This window comes from Ranitomeya variabilis, chromosome 5, assembly GCF_051348905.1.
Source record: "Ranitomeya variabilis isolate aRanVar5 chromosome 5, aRanVar5.hap1, whole genome shotgun sequence".
NCBI lineage: Eukaryota > Metazoa > Chordata > Amphibia > Anura > Dendrobatidae > Ranitomeya > Ranitomeya variabilis.
In genome coordinates this window covers 405,368,328-405,386,431 of record NC_135236.1, presented here as the reverse complement: position 1 = coordinate 405,386,431, position 18,104 = coordinate 405,368,328, and the positions used below count along the sequence as shown (strand labels likewise).

General features: G+C 45.1%; 1 long non-coding RNA gene across 2 annotated transcripts in view; it reads right to left on the bottom strand.

The window, feature by feature from the left end:
* The window catches only part of LOC143773695 (uncharacterized), a 113,766-nt gene extending 101,707 nt beyond the window's left edge, over positions 1-12,059 (bottom strand). For both annotated transcript variants that reach the window (XR_013215312.1, XR_013215311.1), the window contains exons 1-2: positions 11,945-12,059; positions 1,267-1,411 (exon numbers count right to left, since the gene is read on the bottom strand). This is a non-coding gene — a long non-coding RNA (uncharacterized LOC143773695). The remainder of the gene's footprint in view (positions 1-1,266; positions 1,412-11,944) is intronic.
* Between the last annotated feature and the right edge of the window lie 6,045 nt (positions 12,060-18,104).

Sequence of the window (18,104 nt, the reverse complement as noted above, 5' to 3'; positions counted from 1 at the left end):
GATGATGCCTTATCCAAGCACAGTGGCTCATCGCTAGTCATTATACATTAATATACAGGTCCCCTGACACCTAAGCGCTTACAATCTAAAAGAAGGATGCACACAAGACACAATCCTGCTCTGATGAGCTCACAATCTAGGAACATTGTCCTTACCCCATAATGACGTTATGACAATATTTATAGATAAAAATAAAGCTGATAAAAAATACTAATTATCCAGCCAGCATAACGTGATAAAAATTATATCTTTTAATTCTATAAATATTTAAAATATACATACAAGGGATAATCATCAATACATGAGGGTAACACAACCACCCGGAACAAAATAAATAATTAGAGTAATTATACAAATAAATAGCACACTTGATCCATTGCACATATCTCAATTGCAGATATTAAACAGTGAAGCAGGCTTACACATAAAAAACCTTTACTCCCCACTGCCCACAATAAGAATAGAGCAACAAAAGTGCCTGGTGCAAGTAAGGTGCCTTAGTATAATAACCAAATAAATAGTAATTCGGACAAGTTAGAAATATAAATAACACACTCAATCCTTTACATATATCTCAATTGCAAGTATTAAGACAGTGAGGCAGGTTTATAAAAAAACCTTTCTCCCCACTGCCCGCAATGAGACTGGGGCAAAAAAGTGCATGATGCAAGAAAGGTGCCTTAATATAAAAAAGTCCGGATGTAAACAAGTATAAATACTTACAAAGCTAATGTCCCGGTGGTGATACCCTCAAAAACCCCAAAAAGGGGTTTATCCATATAAGTCTGTGTGCATGTGAAATATTGCACTGCACTCGGATATCACCTGAGTGCAGTGCGATTCCCGCGGATGCAGGCAATGGAGGAGATGGAGAAATTACTTTCTCCGTTTTCTCCGCACCTGTGCTGCGATTCTCTAATGTGAGAGGATGGGAGCACAGTGCACTGACTCTCGGATCACGCTCGCAGCAGAGCAAGAGCCGAGTGTCACTCACTAGCATATTGAATCCGATGCTCTCGCATCAGATGTGATTCACTAGTGGGACTCTGGCTAATAGGTCAATATTGACCCTTTAAGGGGTCTATATAGAGTTTTAGGACTGCTACGTCCTATTGATGGCTGTAGAGTACTGTCCTCTTCATCTATGAAGAGGGTATGTGTATATAAGACTTTAAAAGGACCAAAAAGAGAAGCAATTCCTGAAGCATATTCTGTGTGAAAACCAGATGTTTTTGACCACTTTGAAAAGACATAGTGTGAACAAACCCCTAGTCTTTCAATATCTTCATCTGGCGATGTCTTTCTCTTCTGACATCCTTGTCTTCTGATGTCTTGGTCTTTGATGATTAGACACTACTATCAGGCTTTAGAAGTAAGCTTGTAAGATTCTTGTTGGTCTCTCATATAAAAGCTGTAGAGGGAATGGAAATCAGAGACTTTTTATTAGCAGGCATAAATGATGTAAAAGTTGTGTTAATAGGACCATAAACAAACCAGAAGCTATAGATGAAGAGCTGGAATCCCAAAGCTAATAATGACCTGTGACATCCACTTAATCATCACTTATATGAGGTCAGCGGGATAGTTCTTAAAGACATCACAGATTCAGCGAAGACAGATGTAACGGGTGGAGAAAGATGGGGGAGGAATGATCTACAACCAGGTGAGATAGTGAACATCCAGTGTCTGGACTCTGACTCATGAAACTACAAAGACATAGTACTACTCCCCCACATGTAACATATATATAAGGTCACATACACACTACACAGATACAGACACAGATAGACATGTACTGGTCAGAGGTATATAGAAATCAAGAGTTTCCATAGCAAAAGTCATATATCTTGGTACCGTGTTAGCCAGTAGATAGAAAAATGTTTAGAATTGAGAGTCCTCAGTGGTTGATACCTTTTACCTCTCGAAAGCTTGCAATTTGTTACCATCTTTTCAGTTAGCCATTAAAAGGTATAAACCACTGAGGACACTCAATTCTAAACATTTTTCATAGCAAAAGTCCTAATTTATTTTCCCTCATCCAAGCCCAGAAAAATATCATGTAGATTGCACATAAGTATAGTCACAGAGGAACAAACCTGACAACTTTTAAAGACAGGGAAAGGAACAAGCATTGCAGCACTTAGGCTGCCGTCACACTGGCAGTATTTGGTCAGTATTTTACCTCAGTATCTGTAAGCCAAAACCAGGAGTGGGTGATAAATGCAGAAGTGGTGCATATGTTTCTATTATACTTTTCCTCTAATTGTACCACTCCTGGTTTTGGCTTACAAATACTGATGTAAAATACTGACCAAATACTGCTAGTGTGACGGCAGCCCAAGTGTTCTCACCCACTACAATGCTAATGTGGCGCCCCTAGGGGTATTTGCCACAAAAATAGTTATTGACACCAAATACAATTATTAAAATAGCAAGACTGCACTACCATCTCCAGCCAGAAGGGGGAGCTCCAGAGACTCCCCTTGATCTATTCTGGTCTGAGAAAAGGACTGGCAGTTGGGTTGAGGAGTTGAAAGTGAGAGGTCATATAACTGAACTCCTAACAGCCCTATGACAGATTATAGGCCCGTGATTCCCATAGTAGGAAAAGAGGAATAGAGAAAAAGGACATTGTGAGAACTGGGTAGCAATAACCTCTACCCAGAATAGGCGCAGAGACGGATACCGGATCCGTGGCTATATTCATTATATATAATACAGCAACCGGAAGGAAGTGAGGTGATATCAGCTTCACCAGGGTAAGACGCAGCAACAGACACAGAGTTCAGCGGTACTCCCAGAGGGGGTAAGCCGACAAAAAAAGGACTCGGGTTGTCCGTCGAACCAGAGCACAGAAGAGACAGATTGGGTCGGCAGCCAGTTCACAAACAGCAGCAGGGCCATACAGAAACTGCGCATAATAAGAGGTGGGAATCCTGACAGGGTCAAAGTAATTCTGAGTTCTTATACAGACTCCGGTGACAGTATTGGTTGCAAATCCCTTTTTGTTGAAGTAAACTGGTTAAACGTTTCAGCACCTCAGTCTTTCATTTGGACAATAGCCATCGATCCAGGATCGGGGTCATCACAGCTGAGAGGACCTGCTGCTGATCAAGTAAGTGTCTGTTCCTTCATGATATCCCTTACATTGTGCATCGCCTGAGGCCACAGCACCGGGTCAAGCCACTAGTGACATCCCCCTCAAGAGACGGACCTCATTGATCTGGTGCTGGGTACCTCGGTCTCCCGGGCGTCACAACTGGCGTCACGAACAGGATTGGGCCAGCCCGTACACCGGGTATTGTGTGCCGTAATTGGAGTCTGAAACTGTGAAAATTTGGATTAAAAATCTTGGAGATTGACTTTGTTAAAGAAAATCCCGTTCCCCATTGAAAACTATTGAAAGTGACTTTTCTCCATTGGTTATAATGGGGTAAAAATGGCCGCCATCCCCTGATGTAATCATCTCATAACCGTTAGGCACAAAACTGTTAATCGAGCTACGTCATTACCCAAGCCCCAGTCTAACTGAAAAACTTCAAAATCCACCATCACAGAGCGTGCAGCAGTTAGAGGCAGCAGGGGGCATGTCATTGTCATCCTGCTGCACAGAGGAACGAATCTACATTAACTAGACGGAAGCTGGGACCGGAGGGGTCTGGATTAACTAAGGGGGTACAGTATGTCGCAATACAGAGATGCCGCAGCACCCGGCGACGCTAATGCAGCTGAAAGACAGAGTGTCGATAGAGAGCCTGGCAGCGCAGCTGTGCAAGGAGTGGCGCTCATCATGCCAGTGTTGATGCCATATACCCCGGGTGGCCCGTGGCTTCCAATGTATGAAGGTGAACCTAATACCCTTGACGGCTTCAGGGAAAAGATGCTGGCTCATTTTGATATGTTCCCCGTGGGTGAAGCTCAGCGTGTTAGTCTCCTGATGATGCAGTTAAGTGGCCATGCTAAGCGAGAAGTCACGGCATGGGCAACTGATCTAAAAGGTACTGTTGAACGCATATTTGCTGGATTAAAAGCTACATTTGAAACCACTGCCAGCAGCAAAGCTAAAGTACGATTCTTTAATTGCAAACAAAAAGCTAATGAGGGCGTGAGAGAATTTGCCTTAAACCTGCAGGAAGCCCTTAAATCACTTATACTGGCTGAACCCATTTTTAACACAGGAGCCGATAAACTGCTAAGAGATCAATTTATTGAGGGACTCTACACCCCTTCTCACCGGGGGCATGTGAGCATGCTTGTTTTTAAGAACCCTGAATTGACATTTGCCCAATTAAAGGAGAGCGCTATACGTCTCCAGCTGGCAGAGGCACCTCGGGATCAGGATCTCACACAACCCTTGGCAGATGCACTTCAGCAATGGGGAATGCCAGTGACATCAGCTATGTCCGGTGCCAGTGCTAAGTCCCTGGGGCCCATTACTAATGAGGCTCTTCAGCAAAAGCTTGACTCTTTAACTGATGTTGTTGCTTCAATGGCTAAAACCATGCAGGAGATGAGAGAACCCAAGATGGAGTTGGCAAACCGTAGAGAGGATGTTCCATGGATGAGGTCCCGGAGATACCCGACATGGAGAGGACAACCCCGTGACCGCTACCAACCGGATGGACAGCCCATTTGCCGCCATTGCCAGCAGCCAGGCCACTTTGCACGAAATTGTGATTTAAATGGGAATCCCCTGGGAATGTGGGCCGCTTCGCAGGAATGAATTTTCAAGGCCCAACACCCTGGCACGACAGGTACATCGGAGGACGACCCATCATCCCTATCGTGCTGGACGGAATTCCCCTCAACGCTTTGCTGGATACAGGTTCCCAGATTTCATCTATACCATATATCCTTTATAAGAGGTACTGGGCTGAGGTAGATATTGATAAAGGACCCTCTGATGTTGAACTAGATATATGGGCCAGTAATGGTAAGTTGGTACCGAAACTAGGATTCAGGGAGATGACCATAAAGATTGGTAAAGCAGAATTGAAGAAACAGGGTATAATTGTCGTTGATGTTGACCGACAGATCTGTGAACCAACTGTATTGATAGGAATGAATGTGTTAGAGAACTGCTTTTCCGAAGTTATTTCTGTCTTACAACAAATTGCTAAAACTGCCCGATCCTGCCAGCAGAGAGTTCTCCGGAGGGAAATAAAAGTATTAATGTTAAGGCAACAGATAGAAGTTGCAGGTGGAGAAATCGGCAGTGTGAGGGTGAGTGATCCAACGTCTATTGTAATCCCACCAAAAACAGAAATGCTGGTATGGTGTAGAGCGGCCATTGGTACTAAAGGACGAGACTATCAAGCCTTAATAGAACCAGCGTACACCGACAGCAGGCCCACTATACTCACGGCACGAGGGGTGGTCGAGGTACACCGGGGATGGGTGCCGGTACGACTTTTGAACTGTGGAGAGGAAGAGGTCACTTTGCCAAGGTACGCTACAGTGGCAAAGTTATATACTGTTGACAACAATGCCATCACAACCGTTGAGCCCTTAGAATCGATATGTCAGGTGGAAAATAACGGCTCAGATGGAAAATTGGAGGATTGGTGCCAACAGCTAGACGTAGGTGTAGATTCAACACCTACCCATCAAAGACAAGGGGTGTATAGATTAGTGACGGAATATGAACAGGTCTTCAGTAAACACCCATTGGACTTCGGACGGATAGAAGAGGTGGAACATACAATCCCCACCGGTGACCATCCCCCGATAAAAGAAAGATATAGACCCATACCGCCCGCTCACTATCAATGCGCGAAGGACATGCTGAGAGAGATGAAACAGGCCGGGGTAATAAGAGATAGTTGTAGCCCTTGGGCGGCCCCTCTGGTGATTGTCAAAAAAAAGGACGGAACCATGAGAATGTGCGTAGACTACCGGCAGATTAATAACATCACCCATAAAGACGCCTATCCCTTGCCTAGGATAGAAGAGTCCTTGACTGCTTTTAAATCTGCTAATTATTTTTCCACCTTAGACTTAACAAGCGGGTATTGGCAAGTCCCTGTGGCTGAGAGAGATAAAGAAAAAACGGCATTCACCACACCAATGGGTCTAAGCGAATTTAATCGCATGCCGTTCGGACTCTGCAACGCATCCGGTACTTTCCAGCGACTGATGGAATGTTGCCTCGGACACAAGAACTTCGAGACCGTCCTCCTGTACCTAGATGATGTGATCATCTACTCAAAGACTTACGAACAGCACTTAACAGACCTGGCAGAGGTGTTCGAAGCCTTATCCAAGTATGGTATGAAAATCAAACCATCCAAATGTCACCTTCTCAAGCCAAAGGTACAATACTTAGGGCACATCGTGAGTTCGGAGGGAGTAGCACCGGATCCCGAGAAAATAACTGCCATAAGGGATTGGCCAAGACCTACCAACGCAAAAGAAGTGAGGCAATTCTTGAGATTAGTGGGTTACTATCGTAGATTTATAAAAGGATTTACCAAATTGGCAGCGCCCTTGCAAGATGCTTTGATAGGGCAGACGAAGAAACCTTCAAACCGAAACCCTCCTTTTCAGTGGAACGACGAAAGAGAAGACTCCTTTGAACAACTAAAGAAGGCACTAACCGGAGAAGAAGTTCTGGCGTACCCGGATTACCATCAACCTTTCATCCTCTACACTGATGCCAGTAATGTGGGATTGGGAGCGGTGCTGTCACAAAAGCAAGAAGGTCGGGAGAAAGTCATCGCCTTTGCAAGTAGAAAACTCCGGCCTACTGAAAGAAATTCTGAAAATTATAGCTCCTTCAAATTGGAGCTACTGGCAGTAGTTTGGGCTGTGACTGAACGTTTCAAACACTATTTGACCGGTGCAGAATTTATTGTCTATACTGACAACAATCCATTGACCCACCTAAACACGGCTAAATTAGGTGCGTTAGAACAGCGATGGATAGCCCGGTTATATAATTACAACTTCGTGATCAAGTATCGAGCAGGTCGCAAGAATGGAAATGCCGATGCCCTATCCCGGATGCCGCACTTGAGAGATGTAGAAGAAGAAACGGGGGAGCTTGAAGAAATTGAACTACCAGCCTTTCATCAGCCCAAGGTAAAACATCGTCAGTCAAATACCTATCAGAAACAACAAGAAGTGAATTTTAATCCGTTAGCACACCATAGATGGGCTGACACCCAAGATAGCAATCCGGCTGTGAAGCTAGTGAAGGAACTATTGGCTGAGCAAAGTGCATATCCCGATGAGGATGCCCCAGAAGAGACGCATCAACTCTGGAAAGAGAGAGGCAAAATGTTCCTGTATCAAGGGAAACTCTGTAGAAGATACACCAATCCGAAAACACATGAATTGGTTTGGCAGATTATCGTGCCTAAACAAGATGTGAGGATGGTCCTCAAGGCTTACAACAATGGTGCTGGTCACTTTGGTTGGAAAAAGCTAGAAGTACTTCTGAGAGAAAGATTTTATTGGGTCGGGATGAGAAAATCAATCGAACAGTGGTGTAGAAACTGTAGCCCGTGCAACCTCAGAAGGAACGATCAAAAGAGCCAAAGAGCACCACTGCAGCCCATAATCACCAAACAACCACTTGAACTGGTAGCCATGGACCACGTGAAGTTGACACCGAGCCGATCCGGTTACGTCTATGCATTGACCATCGTGGATCATTATTCGCGCTTCTTGGTAGCAGTCCCTGTAAAAGATCTGACTGCAAAAACAGCAGCCAAAGCGTTCCAAACGTACTTTTGTAGACCCCATGGATATCCGGAACAGGTTCTCACTGACCAGGGTACAGCCTTTGAATCAGAGATCTTCAGAGAATTCTGTAATATGTATGGTTGCAAAAAGATCCGGACGACGGCCTATCATCCGCAAACAAACGGCTTCTGTGAGAAGATGAACCATATTGTGATAGACCTACTAAAGACTTTACCTGAAACGGAAAGGAATCAATGGCCAGAGAAATTGCCTGACTTGGTGGATCTGTATAATCATGTCCCGGTGAGCTCTACCAACTGCACCCCAGCTTATCTTATGCGTGCAAGACCCGGCCAATTGACAATCGATCTAGAAATTGGAATTCTGAAACCAGACGCAGAAGTTCAAGACTCCAATTGGGATGTCGTACGGCAAAAGCAGTATCGCCAAGTGCAAGAGAGTGTGGAAAGAAGCCTCCAGCAAACCAGAGAAAGACAAGAGCAAACTTTCAACCAGAATGCTCTAGCAACTCCATTAAGACCGGGTGACCAAGTACTCAAGAGGAATCGTCGAACCAATAAACTGGATAATCAATGGGAAGCCGTACCCTACACAGTTTTACCAACAAGAATGGATAATCCTAAAATGTGTCTCATTAGCAAAAACGGAGGTTTAACATCGGTACTAGTGTCAAGAGACAATCTTAAATTATGTCCGGAAACGTTGAAAGAGCCAGAAGTTGTCCAGCCAGAATCAGAAGTTATTCAACCTATACAGGTTCAACCAGTAAAGGAAAAAGAGGAGGAAATGTATCACACCTGTATAGGAGACTTTCCCAAAACCCTACTAACATACCATGGTGCAGTAGTGGTTCCCATGGTGGCCTTTTATCCAACACGGAATCCAATATTAGAAGTCCCAAGACAGGAAGAGGTTGACCCCGTACTACAAGAGGTTCCAGGTCAGGAAGAACAGATTCCTGATCAGAGTGATCCCATTCACGGTGGACTTGCCAACCCCTTAGTGGTGGAATTATCTTTAGCAGAGAGGGTAGATACTATATCCGCAGTAGACAGAAGTACACCACATAAAGAGACACCGCTATTACGTAGATCCCAGCGTAGTACCCAGGGTCAATTACCGGCCAGGTATGCGGATTACCAACTATAAGACTATAGTCATTGTTATCGTTCTGTAACGTTTAAGCCCAGTACCTACAGAGACTTACCTGTATGAACTTTTTGCATATTCTTGAACTTTTTATCAGCCCGGAAACACTAAATCAATGCTCCGGAAAGACTCCTTTGTGAACTTTGCTTCCTAGTACCTTCAAGGATAGAACTGTATTAATGGACGCTATTTGAAGTGACTTTTTACAGAATTCCATTTTTTTTTTGTTTCTTTGAGTGGTTTTTGTAACTTTTCATTTTTAAGACTGTACATATCAATTGTTATTTCAAAATGTTATCATCCCACAGTCCCGGAGTACTGTTCTTAACTAAGGGGGAAAATGTGGCGCCCCTAGGGGTATTTGCCACAAAAATAGTTATTGACACCAAATACAATTATTAAAATAGCAAGACTGCACTACCATCTCCAGCCAGAAGGGGGAGCTCCAGAGACTCCCCTTGATCTATTCTAGTCTGAGAAAAGGACTGGCAGTTGGGTTGAGGAGTTGAAAGTGAGAGGTCGTATAACTGAACTCCTAACAGCCCTATGACAGATTATAGGCCCGTGATACCCATAGTAGGAAAAGAGGAATAGAGAAAAAGGACATTGTGAGAACCGGGTAGCAATAACCTCTACCCAGAATAGGCGCAGAGACGGATACCGGATCCGTGGCTATATTCATTATATATAATACAGCAACCGGAAGGAAGTGAGGTGATATCAGCTTCACCAGGGTAAGACGCAGCAACAGACACAGAGTTCAGCGGTACTCCCAGAGGGGGTAAGCCGACAAAAAAAGGACTCGGGTTGTCCGTCGAACCAGAGCACAGAAGAGACAGATTGGGTCGGCAGCCAGTTCACAAACAGCAGCAGGGCCATACAGAAACTGCGCATAATAAGAGGTGGGAATCCTGACAGGGTCAAAGTAATTCTGAGTTCTTAAACAGACTCCGGTGACAGTATTGGTTGCAAATCCCTTTTTGTTGAAGTAAACTGGTTAAACGTTTCAGCACCTCAGTCTTTCATTTGGACAATAGCCATCGATCCAGGATCGGGGTCATCACAGCTGAGAGGACCTGCTGCTGATCAAGTAAGTGTCTGTTCCTTCATGATATCCCTTACATTGTGCATCGCCTGAGGCCACAGCACCAGGTCAAGCCACTAGTGACATCCCCCTCAAGAGACGGACCTCATTGATCTGGTGCTGGGTACCTCGGTCTCCCAGGCGTCACACTTTCATGGCCCCCCTAGAGTATAATGCCTGCCAAAATACCTCTATACACAGCATGATACCCCCACTTTGAATGTGCCTACAGTAACCTCCACACGCACCATATGATGACCTCCCAGTGCCTGCAACACACTGTGATGCCCCCACATCCTCCACACAGTATGATCCCTTCAGAGTATGGTCACCACAAGCCCATAACACATTATGGTGGCTTCCACATGGTACTTTAGCCCCAATAAGTCTCCCCACTTAATATGATGGCCCCCATTACATCCCCCCACACACAGAGGACGATTTCCACCATAGCCACAGACAATATGATGGTCCTGCAGCTCCCCTATACATAGTATGTTGGCCTTCACAGTCCTTAAAGGGAACCTGTCAGTAGGATGGTGCATAGTAACCTACAGACAGTGTCAGGTCGGCGCCGTTATACTGATTAAAATGATACCTGGTGATGAAATTCGTCTTGCGGTTGTTCATTATTCTTTATTTTCAGTTTGTCGTTAATGATATGCTCCTGCCCTAAGGCAGGGTTCATGTATGTGGTTCTCTGATTAGATATTCATAATGTAGACTGCTGACAGGTCACTGATCCCTCAGTGACCCGTCCTCTAGTTTGCATTATGAATATCTGTACATATTTTTAAAAAAAACTTCTGTAGGCAGGCGGCAGCCGTGGCACCTGCGTTGCAGCATAATCGCATTTTTTATGTGCCAATAATATATTTTATTCATGTTATTCAGCTTGGAAAAAAAACCTGTGATCCGATAGCTGCTACTGCGCAGGCACGGGTGACGCCATCTTGGTGGAGAATTTTTTTTCTATAGTAAGATAAACGCCGCCGGTGCATGCACAGTAACAGCTATCGGATCACAGCTACACCAATAGTTGCTACTGCCCAATTTTCAAATTGATTTTTTTTTTATTTCCCTATTTGAATAACATGAATTGAATGTATTATTGGCACATAAAGCATGTGATTATGCTGCCGAGCAGGTGCTATTGTATGGCTGGCATCTGCCTGCAGAAGGATTTTTTAGTTTTTTTTTTTTAAATATGTACAGATATTCATTATGCAAACTATGGAGCAGATCACTGAGGGATAAGTGACCTGTTAGCAGTCTGCATTATGAATACCTAATCAGAGCACCACATGAAGCCTCCCACAGGTCGTCCCAGAGCATGAGCATATCATTAACACAAAACTAAAAATAAAGATTAAAGAGCAACCACTAGACGAATTTCATCACCCAAGGTATCATTTTATTCAGTATAACGCCGCCGATCTGACAGTGTATGTAGGTTACTGTGCACAATCCTGCTGACAGGTTCCCTTTAACCACACAGTTGTTATGGTGGCCACCCTAGCACTCTCCACACAGTATGATGGACCCCACAACCCCCCACACAGTAGTATGACAAGCCACAGCCTCCATCAAACCTAATTAGATATCAAATATTATCAGGGCCCCCACAACTCCCCACACAGTATGATACTCCCATAGTATGATGTCCTCCCACAGCTCTACACATACAGTCTGAAAGCCCTTACATAGTATAATGTTCCCAGAGTATGATGTCTGAAAGCCATTATGATGGCCTCCGGATAATATGATGTCCTCTCAGCCCCTCAACATACAACAGATGGTCCGTACAGCAGACATAATCTAATGACATCATTGCCTCTGCTTCGTTGAGACTCAGATGCACTTGCTGAATGATGGACCTGGGAGATACAATTCTATTTGACATCCTAAGCTCAGGCCCTTCTCCACCAGATTCTGGAGTCTCTCTATAATGGGCGAATGTGAGCTCTGTATAGTAGATGGTGGTTGTGTTGCTGCTGCACATACCTGGTGTACCCCTCTCTCTGTAGGACACAGTTCTACAACTTCATCTTCTTTCTACCTCTTGGTCTCTTTTTGTCTCTTGTAGAATAATGATCAGCTCCAGCAGTGTAGCTCTTTACACTCAATTACATCATTGTGATGTCATGGAATGCTGCATAGTCATGTGGCTTTGTGGTGTCATCGTGATGTCATGGAATGCTTCAAAGTCATGTGGCATAAGTTCCTACTGTAAAAAAAAATGTGTATTGAAATAATTCATAAATGTATTAGGCTGTTTTGTTGATGGAGACAATCTGACATTATGTGTCATTACTTCTTTTCTTTAAGGACATTTTCCGTCCTCACTGGTCCTAGATAATTAATAAACATTATGAACTTTGTAGATATTTTACCCAAAATACAGACACTCACAACCTGCGTCAGGGGTTCCTCACGGGCTAGTGAGTCAGAAATTTGACTACAATAGAATCAGAATGTGAGTAGTAATTTTTTGGCCAATAATACTAATTAATTCCTTATAATTATTATTTCTGCAGGATGCAATCAGGCCTTGTGATATTGGCAGTACTTAGAAAATGGTGAGAAGTTGCTCTGATCAAATATTAATGGTTGATAACCAGCAGGGTTGATGACCATGGCAAGGCCACTTTCAATGTATTTTATCTGTGTGAAGTGGCCTCAGTAGCTGAGCTCTCTCCACACGTGGTAGGTGCCAGCTGGGTTAATTAGTCAGCGGCTGTGTCTAACAACAGCAACCGGCACTGAGCTCTGATCGCTACCGTTAAGCCTTGTGCACACGAATCTGTACATATAGATATAACTTGGTTAAAAAAATGTTATTAGAGCTTATTCACACATTGTTGTTTTTTAATTTTTGGGGGGGCAACATTTTTTTCAAAAGTTTTGCAAAAAATTTGACTAAATCACAGCATGTGAATAAGTCCTGACACCAATCATTATAAGGCAATAAAGGGTTTTCCCTTGAGCTATTTATGTCATAGCCAATAATCACTGGGACCTCCACCAATATTGGCTGCCAACTCTAGGTCACAACAAGAATGCACTGCAGGATGCATCGCCCCTGATAAAGTCGGGGGCATCACAGGTGCAAAATACTGATGAAACAACTCACACACCGACCATTCATGGAGGAGGTGGTCGCCCAGTATTGTAAATGCACACGGATAAGGTTTGTATAGGACGTCAGTCACACATAGTGCACAATGTCTGGCTTACAGCCTATTAGTGACGCCCATACTATTAGATCAGAACTATAGAAGTACACCCCAATTTCCTCCATCAACACTACAACGCCTGGCTGCATCCCATAGGAGGACGATGAAATACATGATGCATTGGTTGATATTTTGACCAAAACACTAGGCAACCACTCCTTATGACCAGTGTTTGACTGGGTTGGCAAAGGCGTGCCAGTTACATTGATTCTTGGGGCCCACTGTTCAGTTAGATGCAAAAATAACCTAACCCTAGTACACAAATTAACTTTTGCTTCTATGTAATAGTAAATTGGCTAGCTTGTTTAATGAATTATTAAATTATACCTTTATACTTTTTTCTGCAACTTGAGAATCAAGTGTACTACCACTTCTCATCAGCACTCCTTCACAGGGTCCTACCAGAGAATTCTCCTGCTCTCCTGTGGGCCAGTCCGAGCCTGTGAATATCTATCACCACAGTGGATGTGATGTGTGGGGAGACATCAAACTCTATCGCCTCTGCAGATGTGATGTGGGAACATATGAAGTTCTATCCCCTCTGTGGATGTGATGTGGGGACACATGAAGCTCATTCATCTCTGTGGATGTGCTGTGGGGACATGTGAAGTTCTATCTCCACTGTGGATGTGATGAGGGAGACATGTGAAGTTCTATCTCCACTGTGGATGTGATGTGGGGACATGTGAAGTTCTATCCCCTCTGTGGATGTGATGTGGGGACGCATGAAGCTCATTCATCTCTGTGGATGTGTTGTGGGGACATGTGAAGTTCTATCTCCACTGTGGATGTGATGAGGGAGACATGTGAAGTTCTCATCACTGTTGATGTGATGTGCAGACATGTGACGCTCTATCACCACTGTCGATGTGATGTGTGGAGACATGTGAAGCTCTATCACCACTGTGGATGTGATGTGTGGACATGTGACACTCTATCACCACTGTCGATGTGATGTGTGGAGACATGTGAAGCTCTATCACCACTGTGGATGTGATGAGGGAGACATGTGACGCTCTATCACCACTGTGGATGTGAAGTGGGGACACATGAAGCTCATTTGCAGCGCCCCAGAGTCCTGGTCGTTGCAGTACTGTTGCTCTGCCACTAAGGGGAGTGATGGTACGTCTGATTGCACTAAAGGAGTTCACCTGACCAGGTAACACACACCCACAATACACTTCACACTCCGGCCACCGGGGGGGTGGTTCTATCTATTAGACCACTCCTCACACTTGGGTAAAACTGGGGGGTTGGACAGAAAGTCAGGGAGAAAGGAGATGGGAAGAGCTCGAGAGAGGACCTGTCAGAGGTGGGATCCTGGCAGAGCCCTAGTGAATAAGAAAGAACGTTACGGAGCCGTGTCTGTGCTTACAGCGGCAGCCTCCTAGGAAAGGACAAGAAGCGAGGGGTATTGTGAAGAAGTGAGAAACAGGAATACAGCGCACAGGTGATAGGACCAGAAGGAGTTGTGTTATGATCCGGTGGTAGGATCACCAAACTGACCTGATAGGTAAACCTGAATAGTAGGACAAGCTCCAGGAATGTGGAACTATACCGACCGCAATCCTGATCCTATCCACACACACTAAAGGCAGCCGTGGAGCGTTACCTAAAAACCTTGCCGCCTCTTCACAGCCTGAGAAACTAGCTACCCCTAGAGAGAAAGCAAAGCCTCACTTGCCTCAGAGAAATAACCCCAAAGTTTAGACAGCCCCCCACAAATAATAACGGTGAGTTAAGGGGAAAATACAAACGTAGGAATGAAAAACAGGTTTAAGCAAATGAGGCCCGCTAACACTAAATAGACAGAAGATAGCAGGGATCTGTGCGGTCGGTACAAAAACTATCCACGCAGAAAGTACAAGAACCCCCACACCGACTCACGATGTGAGGGGCGCACTTCTGCTCCCCAGAGCTACCAGCAAGCGAAAAATCACATATAAGCAAGCTGGACTGAACACATCATATACTGAGAAACATATTCAAGGATACAATGAGCAAAAAGAACTAGCAAGACTTAGCTTCTCAGAAATAGACAGGTCACCAGGAAAATCCAGGAGAGGTCAGAACCAGTACTGAATACAACGACAGCAGGCAACAAGTAAAGGTCCAGGTGGAGTTAAATAGGAACCAGCATAGCAGGAAACGAGGCAGCTGAGCCCAGCTCCTACCCGCAGTATCGCTAAAGGCCACCAGAGGGAACCCAGACGGAATTCACAACAGTACCCCCCCCTTGAGGAGGGGTCACCGAACCCTCACCAGAGCCCCCAGGCCGATCAGGACGAGCCGAATGAAAGGCACGAACCAAATCGGCCGCATGGACATCAGAGGCAACAACCCAGGAATTATCCTCCTGACCATAGCCCTTCCATTTAACTAAGTACTGAAGCTTCCGTCTCGAAACACGAGAATCCAAGATCTTCTCCACCACATACTCTAATTCTCCCTCGACCAAGACCGGAGCAGGAGGGTCAACAGAAGGAACCACAGGCACCATATATCTCCGCAACAATGACCTATGGAACACATTGTGAATGGCAAATGATGCTGGGAGGTCCAAACAAAATGACACAGGGTTGAGGATTTCCAAAATCTTATAAGGACCGATGAAACGAGGCTTGAACTTAGGAGAGGAAACCTTCATCGGAACATAACGAGAAGACAACCATACCAAATCCCCCACACGAAGTCGGGGACCCACACAGCGACGGCGGTTAGCAAAGCGCTGAGCCTTCTCTTGTGACAACGTCAAATTGTCCACCACATGGTTCCAAATTTGCTGCAACCTATCCACCACAGAATCCACCCCAGGACAGTCAGAAGGCTCAACCTGACCTGAGGAAAAACGAGGATGAAAACCAGAATTGCAATAAAAAGGCGAAACCAAAGTAGCAGAACTAGCCCGATTATTGAGGGCGAACTCAGCCAATGGCAAAAAAGTCACCCAATCATCCTGATCCACAGAAACAAAACATCTCAGATAAGTCTCCAAGGTCTGATTAGTTCGTTCGGTTTGGCCATTCGTCTGAGGATGGAAGGCCAATGAAAAAGATAATTCAATGCCCATCTTAGCACAAAAGGACCACCAAAATCTGGACACAAACTGGGATCCTCTGTCAGACACAATATTCTCAGGAATACCATGCAAACGAACCACATTCTGAAAAAACAGTGGAACCAAATCGGAGGAGGAAGGCAGCTTTGGCAAGGGCACCAAATGGACCATTTTAGAAAAACGATCACAAACCACCCAGATAACAGACATCTTCTGAGAGACTGGAAGATCCGAAATAAAATCCATGGAAATATGCGTCCAGGGCCTCTTCGGGACAGGTAAAGGCAAAAGCAGTCCACTGGCACGAGAACAGCAAGGCTTGGCCCGAGCACAAATCCCACAGGACTGCACAAAGGAACGCACATCCCGCGACAAGGAAGGCCACCAAAAGGACCTAGCCACCAAATCTCTGGTACCAAAAATCCCAGGATGACCCGCCAACACCGAAGAATGAACCTCGGAAATGACTCTACTGGTCCATCTATCCGGGACAAACAGTCTCTCCGGTGGACAACGGTCAGGTCTACTGGCCTGAAATTCCTGCAGTACCCGTCGTAAATCAGGGGAGATGGCAGACAAAATCACCCCCTCTCTGAGGACACCAGCCGGTTCAGAAACTCCCGGAGAGTCAGGCACAAAGCTCCTAGAAAGAGCATCAGCCTTCACGTTCTTCGAACCCGGAATGTATGAAACCACGAAATCGAAATGGGAGAAAAACAGCGACCATCGAGCCTGTCTAGGATTTAGCCGACTCGAGATAAGTCAAATTCTTGTGATCCGTCAAGACCACCACACGATGTTTGGCTCCCTCTAGCCAATGTCGCCACTCCTCAAATGCCCATTTCATTGCCAACAACTCCCGATTACCAACATCATAATTCCGCTCGGCAGGCGAAAACTTTCTTGAAAAGAAAGCACATGGCCTCATCACAGAGCCATCAGAGTTTCTCTGTGACAAGACAGCCCCAGATCCTATCTCAGAAGCATCAACCTTGACCTGAAAGGGCAGAGAGACATCCGGCTGACGCAAGACAGGAGCCGAAGAGAACCGACGTTTGAGCTCCTGAAAGGCCTCCACGGCCACAGGAGACCAATTCGTCACATCAGAACCCTTCTTGGTCAAATCCATCAAAGGCTTAACCACACTGGAAAAATTAGTGATGAAGCGACGGTAAAAATTAGCAAAACCCAAGAACTTCTGAAGACTCTTTACCGATGTAGGTTGAGTCCAGTCATAAATAGCCTGGACCTTGACTGGATCCATCTCAATGGTAGAAGGAGAAAAAATAAAGCCCAAAAAGGAAACCTTCTGGACTCCGAAGAGACATTTAGAGCCCTTCACAAACAAGGCATTGGCTCGCAGGACCTGAAATACCATCCTGACCTGCTTCACATGAGATTCCCAATCATCAGAAAAGACCAAAATATCATCCAGGTACACAATCATAAACCTATCCAGATATTCTCGGAAGATGTCGTGCATGAAGGACTGGAACACAGATGGGGCATTAGAAAGCCCAAAAGGCATCACCAAGTACTCAAAATGGCCTTCGGGCGTATTGAATGCTGTTTTCCATTCATCACCCTGCTTTATACGCACAAGATTATACGCTCCACGAAGATCTATCTTGGTGAACCAACTGGCCCCCCTAATCCGAGCAAACAGATCGGACAACAGTGGCAAAGGATACTGAAATTTGACCGTGATGTTATTTAGAAGGCGATAATCTATACAGGGTCTCAGAGAACCATCCTTCTTGGCCACAAAAAAGAACCCCGCACCCAAAGGGCAGGGCCGCCATCAGGGTATGACAGCCATGACTGGCGTATGGGGCCCGGTGAGCAGAGGGGGCCCGCATCGGGCCCCGTC